Source organism: Raphanus sativus, chromosome 7 (assembly GCF_000801105.2).
Source record: "Raphanus sativus cultivar WK10039 chromosome 7, ASM80110v3, whole genome shotgun sequence".
Lineage (NCBI taxonomy): Eukaryota > Viridiplantae > Streptophyta > Magnoliopsida > Brassicales > Brassicaceae > Raphanus > Raphanus sativus.
Genome location: NC_079517.1, coordinates 14,236,755 through 14,244,515, shown reverse-complemented (window position 1 = coordinate 14,244,515; position 7,761 = coordinate 14,236,755). Strand labels below are relative to the sequence as shown.

The 7,761-nt window shown below is 46.7% G+C and overlaps 1 non-coding gene across 1 annotated transcript; it reads right to left on the bottom strand.

Moving 5' to 3' along the window:
* Window positions 1-1,594: 1,594 nt before the first annotated feature.
* Window positions 1,595-1,701, bottom strand: LOC130498188 (small nucleolar RNA R71). The gene has a single exon (XR_008937109.1). It is a non-coding gene; the product is annotated as a small nucleolar RNA R71 (small nucleolar RNA).
* Between the last annotated feature and the right edge of the window lie 6,060 nt (window positions 1,702-7,761).

Genomic DNA, 7,761 nt, shown 5'->3' with positions numbered 1-7,761 from the left:
CTTCTGATCGGCGCCTCCATATAAAACGCCATCTATCTATTTTCTATTTTTCTTACGCTAGTTTTTACAAGAGAACACTGAGTATTGCGATCTGCAACTTGTAAGGGAGAAGAATCCATCCTCTCATAGAGAAGATCATCTGAACCCTTTTGTTTTCTACTCTGTTCTTATGCAATTTTATTCAGGATTTATGTCTTTGTTTATGTGCATCATGATCGAGTAGTGACCTTGCTCGCCTAGGGTTTTTAGGGTGTTGAGACATGAGCTAAACATAGATAAGCGATCCATAACTGTTCTTCATTCATACTGTTCTTACTGCTTTCATTAAACTGATCACTTGATGTTAGATCACTAGTTCATCACCTAGTTAACCGCTTAGGATGATAACTTGACATGTATTGAATGAGCTTAGTATCCCTAATCAGCGAAAGTAGATATTAGGGGTGGTAAGTGAACTGATCGGACCTGTTCTCTAAAGCTTGCAATCGATTCTCATCCCAACGACAGTTAGGTGGTGAGATCGATCTGCAAAGCGATCACTACCACGACAGTGGAGTGTTCCAGCTGAGTGATCCGAGTTCTAGAAAGCACTTCATCGCGCTTGAATAATTGTTTGGCTCCAATTCAACACCCAATGAAATACCCTAGGCTAGCTCTTGTTTAATTGAATTAATCTCGTGTTTATTTTGCTTGTTTACTATCGCCTATTTCAACCAAATCATATCTTCTTCTTAGCTTGATTCTGAAACTTATAGAACTAGAGTGTAGACTGGTCCTCTGGATTTGAATCTCAAGTACTACAATTGCAACTGTTAACTTGGCAGTAGCAAGGATTCATTTTTAGTGTATCAAGTTTTGGTTGCGCCGTTGCGACGGGACCAGATTTTTTACCTCTAATTTTCGGTTTCATATCTAGTCTAAGATATCTAACTCGTGTTATTTTCTTTGTTTCAGCTGATGATCCAGGTGCATGACCAGTAGACATACTCGGAGCAACGCACAAGGGCCATTGCATCAGCTTTCTAACGAAGAACTAGCGAGATTGGAACGACAGAACCGTCAACAGCCGAGATCAACGAACACCGACATGGGTGATCATCCAGATGATCTCACTGCTGCGTTTGCACTCATGCAACAGCAGATGCAGCAGATGCAGCAGACGATCCAAGCGCAGCAAGCTGCTGCCGAGCAAGCTGCTCTGAATGCTGCGAACCAACAAGAGGGAGTGGTCCAGATCGGCCAGAGAAACTTACTGCGTAATCTGCCCGCTACGCGATCTGCCATAACCCCTCCACCGTGCACAAGGCAAGACTTCGAGATCAAGCCAGCCTTGATAAGTCTAGTGCAAAGGAAGATCTTCAATGGGCTTCCTGCTGAGATACCGATGGACCACATCGAGCACTTTGAGAAGATGTGTGGTTTCACTAAAGCGAATGGAGTACCACCCGATTACATCAAGTGTACTCTGTTCCCTTTCTCTCTTGATGGGAAAGCTGCTCGCTGGCTTGATTCACTACCCACCGGATCACTCACCACTTGGGAACAAGTCCGAGAGGCTTTCTTAAGCCACTTCTACACGAAATCGAAGACAGCAGCTCTGAGACAGAAGATCGTGACCTTCAAACAATTGGTGGACGAGCCGTTCTGTGATGCTTGGGAGCGATTCAATGTCTACCGCAGAGAGTGCCCACATCACGGTTTTGAGGAAGACTATCTGCTGGGAGTGTTCTACGATGGAGTAGGCTGGGAGTACAGGAACGCTTTGAACTCAGCCAGTAAGGGAGACTTCATGACTCAGTCCACTCAAGGTGCATTCGAGTTGATTGAGAACATGGCCTCAAGCTCAGCTGACAATAACCGCGAGACTGATCGCACTCAGAAGGTGAAGAGCATCGACAACAGCAAGATTGATGAGCTCTCTGCCAAGGTCGACCAGCTGATTAAGAGTAACCAGAACCAGGTCTTCATCATGGAAGAATCCCCACAGGATAAAGCAACCGCAGAAGGCACATCAGAGGCGGATCAGTCGGCTGAGGATCAGCATGAAGTGAGTTATGTGAATGGGCAAGGATGGCAGTTCAAGAACTATCACCCGAACCCTAACGTGAGGAACAATCCCCACCTGTTCAATGCCCCTAAACCAGACGATAAAGCTCAAGGGAACCAAGGTCAGAACAGTGGATACCAAAGGCCTTATGGCAATCAGGGAAGAACCTTTGTCCTTAACCCAGCTCAGAATGCTCAGTTCCACAGCCAGAAACAGCCGGTTAATCAGCAAGCTGCACAACCGACTCAGACTGCTCCGCATGATGACATGAAGAGTCTCGCCAATATGATGAGCCAGCTGCTCCAAGGACAGCAGATCCAAGGGAAGGCACTGAACCAGGTCACAAACGACATCAACACCAGGATGAATCATATGTTCAATGACCTGAGTGTGAAGTATGACAATGTCTCAAGCCATATGAGACAGATGGATATTCAGATTGCTCAGACTGCTGAGAACGTGAAGAGACAGCAAGGAACTCTCCCTGGGAAAACAGACAAAAACCCCAAGGAGTGCAATGCAGTAGGGTTGAGGAGTGGAAAGCAACTGCCTGATCTAGACCCCAGGAGATTCACATCGGCTGAGAAAGGAAAGCAGAAGGAGTCGGATCAGCCATCTAAAGCTGTACCCACAGATGAGGATGATGCAGAACAACCTACTGAGACTGTTCCGACGAAGCAGAGCGACCCGCTGGGGTTGTTCCACCGACTGCAGCGCCTTCTCCTGCTCGTCAGTATGTGCCAAAAGTTCCTTACCCTGTTCCAGCTAAGGCTACACGCAAGGATAAGGAAGAGATGAAGTGCAGGAAGATGCTAGAAGACCTAACTGTCAAGCTCCCTCTGATGAGTGCGATCCAGATGATACCATCCATGCGCAGCTTTGTCAAAGGACTGATCTCTGGGAAGATATCTGATGACAGTGAGTTCATGATTGTCTCTAAGGAGTGCAGCGCGGTGCTCCAGAACAGAAGGATCAAGAAGATGGGTGATCCGGGAAAGTTTGTTCTCTCGGTTCAGATTGGGAGAACACTTTTCTCATGCTCATTGGTCGATCTAGGGTCGAGCATAAACCTCATGCCATACACTGTGGCTAAGCGCCTTGGATACTCGGACTTCAAGCCTACCAGGATGTCACTAGTGTTTGCTGATCGATCTGTGAAGTCTCCAGTTGGAATCCTCGAAGATCTTCAAGTTCTGGTTGGAATACAATTGTTCCTGCCGATTTCGTTGTTCTGGAAGTCGAGGAAGACTCCAATGATCCCCTGATCCTAGGCAGACCATTCCTCTGCACTGTCGGAGCTATTATTGATGTCCGACAAGGGAAGATCGATCTCCACCTTGGAGATATTGTGATGAAGTTTGAGATGGATCAGATGCTCAAGAAGCCGATGCTGGATGGACAAACCTTCACTGTCCAAGAAGATGGTGATCCCCTAGAGCCGCATGAAGGTATGATCGAGGAGATTCTCACCGAGGATCCACTTGAACTCGCCTTAGTCAGAGCTGAAGCCGAGCAAAGCTTAGAGAGTGTTGATGCTGATGCCTATGCCAAGTTCCTGGATTCAGCCAGGAGTATGGAGAGGATGGTGGCGAATCTAAGTCTGGGGGAGAACAGTGACTCCAGCACATCAACTGGAACAACCACGCCTCAGAACCCGACTGTTCCGGCAGCTCAGCCCGATGACTCATGGAGCGAGCTGAAAGCTCCAAAGGTAGAGCTCAAATCCCTTCCCAAGGGACTCAGGTATGCATTTCTTGGACCCAACTCCACATATCCTGTCATTGTGAATGCTGACCTGAACAATGCAGAGACTGCTCTGCTTTTGTGTGAGCTGAGGAAATATCGTAAGGCTTTAGGTTACTCTCTAGCTGACATACCTGGCATTTCACCTGATCTGTGCATGCATAGAATACACCTGGAAGATGAATCGATGACTTCTGTAGAACATCAGAGGAGGTTAACCCGAATCTAAAAGATGTTGTAAAGAAAGAGATAATGAAACTTCTAGAAGCAGGTGTGATCTATGCGATCTCTGACAGTAAGTGGGTTAGTCCCGTGCATGTAGTACCTAAGAAAGGTGGGATCACTGTTGTAACCAATGAAAAGAATGAATTGATCCCCACTAGAACAGTTACTGGTCATCGCATGTGCATTGATTTTCGTAAATTGAATGCTGCGACTCGTAAGGATCACTTCCCACTTCCTTTTATTGATCAAATGCTTGAGAGATTGGCTAACCACCCTTACTATTGCTTTTTAGATGGTTATTCAGGTTTCTTTCAGATTCCCATCCACCCAGATGATCAGGAGAAGACGACGTTCACATGCCCTTATGGAACATATGCATACAGGAGGATGCCATTCGGCTTGTGCAATGCTCCAGCGACCTTCCAGCGATGCATGATGTCAATTTTTACTGATCTGATCGAAGACATAATGGAGGTTTTCATGGACGATTTCAGCGTCTATGGAAGCTCCTTTCATGTCTGTTTGTCAAATTTGTGCAGGGTACTGAAGCGATGCGAAGAGAAGCATTGGTGCTGAACTGGGAGAAATGCCACTTCATGGTGAGAGATGGGATTGTTCTGGGACACAAGATATCCGAGAAAGGCATTGAGGTGGACAAGGCAAAGATCGAGGTCATGATGAGTCTGCAACCACCAACTTCAGTGAAGGGAATCAGGAGTTTCTTGGGACACGCTGGTTTCTACAGGAGGTTCATCCAAGACTTCTCTAAGATCGCGAGACCACTCACTCGGTTGCTCTGCAAGGAAGCTCAGTTTGCCTTTGACAGTGACTGCTTAGCCGCATTCCACACAATCAAGGGAGCTCTAGTCAGTGCACCAGTTGTCCAACCTCCAGACTGGGATCTCCCTTTTGAGATCATGACAGATGCAAGTGATTTTGCAGTAGGAGCAGTCCTTGGACAGCGTAAAGACAAGAAGCTTCACGTGATACTATGCAAGCAGAACTTTGGATGAAGCTCAATGCCGATACGCAACCACAAGAGAAGGAGCTCCTTGCCATCGTGTTCGCCTTTGAGAAGTTCAGATCCTATTTGGTTGGATCAAAGGTGATTGTGCACACAGACCACGCGGCTCTCAAGTACCTGCTCACGAAGAAGGATGCTAAACCGCGCCTCTTAAGATGGATCCTCTTGCTCCAAGAGTTTGATCTAGAGATAAGAGACAAGAAGGAGTGATAATGGAGTGGCAGATCATCTCTCCAGGATGAAAGTGTCAGATGAGACAGTTCTTGATGTGGAACAACCGATGGAGTACGTCAATGCGATTGGTCTGCGCAACATGGAGCAGTCATCACCTGCCATTAAGGATTGTTCCCGCGTAGAAGGAGCATTCGTTGCAGTGATCCAGAAGGAGTACCCGAATCTTCCATGGTTTGCTGAGATTGCCAACTTCTTGGCAGCTGAGAAAGAGCCTTTGAGGTTCACTGGGAATGAGAAGAGGAAATTTTTGAGGGAGGCAAGGCACTACTTCTGGGATGAGCCGTACCTCTATCGGCAAGGCAAGGATGGGATCTTCAGAGAGTGTGTCCGGAGGCTGATACCAGGGATCCTTCACCACTGCCATGGTTCCTCTTATGCTGGTCACTTCGCCACCTTCAAGACTGTTTCCAAGATCCTCCAAGCCGGTTCTGGTGGCCTACTATGTTCAGAGATGCTCACGCCTTCATATCTCGATGCAATTCATGCCAAAGGATGGAGTATAAGCAAGAGAAACGAGATGCCTCAGAACTACATCTTGGAAGTTGAAGTGTTCGATTGCTGGGGGATCGATTTCATGGGACCTTTCCCAGTCTCTCACAAGAATGAATACATCCTAGTTGCTGTGGACTATGTCTCCAAGTGGGTGGAAGCAATTGCTAGTCCAACTAATGATGCGCGAGTTGTAACCAAGATGTTCACCTCCATTATCTTTCCAAGATTTGGAGTGCCTAGAGTGGTTATAAGCGATGGTGGAACTCATTTTATCAACAAAGTGTTCCAAGGATTGCTGAGTAAGAATGGTGTGAAACACAAGTTGCAACCGCCTATCATCCTCAAACAAGTGGTCAAGTGGAAGTTTCCAACAGAGAGATCAAGAACATCCTCCAGAAACTGTCAACGCCACCCGCAAGGATTGGTCCCTTAAGCTTGACGATGCTCTCTGGGCATACAGAACAGCCTACAAGACCCCTCTAGGGACCACTCCCTATCACCTGGTCTATGGCAAGGCGTGCCACCTACCTGTTGAGCTAGAGTACAAGCGGCTTGGGCTGTCAAACTACTCAACTTCGACATTAAACCTGCCAAAGAGAGGCGAACCATTCAGATCCACGAGTTGGAGGAGATCAGGCATCTGGCCTATGAGAGTTCTAAGATCTACAAGGAAAAGACCAAGGCGTTCCATGACACAAGCGGATCATCAGCAGAAGCTTTGTTCCGAACGATCAGGTCTTACTCTTCAATTCGCGGGTTAAGCTGTTCCCTGGAAAGCTTAAATCTAGATGGTCGGGACCTTTCACCATTAAGGAGGTCCGCCCTTATGGAGCTGTTGTGTTGCTGGACACAAGAGGAGGAGAATTCGTTGTTAATGGTCAGCGTCTCAAGCCATATCTTGCTGACACAACAATCGCTGAAGGTGTAGAGATACCCTTGAGCGATCCCCCTCAAGCCTAATCGGCTCATTGAAGTCAAGCTAGTGACAGAAAACAAGCGCTTGTGGGAGGCAACCCACCGGTGAGTGTAAATATTGTTTTCTCTTTGTTTTATCTTCTCTAGGAACTAACTTGCAGGTTGAAAAATCAAGAAATTCGAGATCACTCCAGGAGAGCACTCCAGCGGTTGTTCCGCCGATTGTTCCAGGTAAGTTCTCGAACAAAAAAAAAAAATAATAATAATAATAATAAAAAAAAAAAAAAAAAAGAGAAGGGGAAGCGGTTTTGATTGGTTTTTAAAAGCCCAAACATTCCACTTCCCCACTTCATCTCTCTCGCCGCACAACCCCCCCCCCCCTTAGAACCCTAAAATCGCGAACTCATCTCCCTCTTTCTCTTCGATTTTGGTTCTAACCTCTTGGGATTTTCTTGAGATTGGGTTGTTCTGCAGGATTCACCTCTCCACTCAAGGTAATCGGACAAGAACTCTCCCCCTCTTTGCGCATGCAAATCGCGAATTGGGAGTGATTTTCTTGAATCCTCTTTTTCCTTTATGCTTGCGATTTCTTCCTAGATTGTAGCTCTTGATAGTATATTTGCTACTAGGATTGAATTCATGGTTGATTTTGAATGGAATAAGAACCGATTGTTGCTTTTACTTATTGGCCTTTGCGATTTCCTATTGTTGAGATTGAAGCTTGTGTAGGTTGTCTAGAAATCGATGGACTTGGTAGAACAAGAAGATTGGATTGTTCCATCGTTTCTAGAACAACCAACGAACTGTGCTGATATTGGGATTTCGTTTTTGTCTTGCAGATGCCTCCAAAGATGCGGAACGCAAGAGCCACCAAGAGCACGGCTTCTCCAGCCGCGAGTGCTCCACCTGGGTACCCGTGGCCGAACAAGACTGAGGGAGCACCCATAGACCTTAATGATCCGATGCTCCTTGACTTCAACGTCGAGGGTGGACAAGGAGTCGGCAGCGATATACAACAAGCTCCTCCTAGCAGAGATCTTGCCCACGCGGTTCGTGAACCAGCAAACACTAGCGCGATATA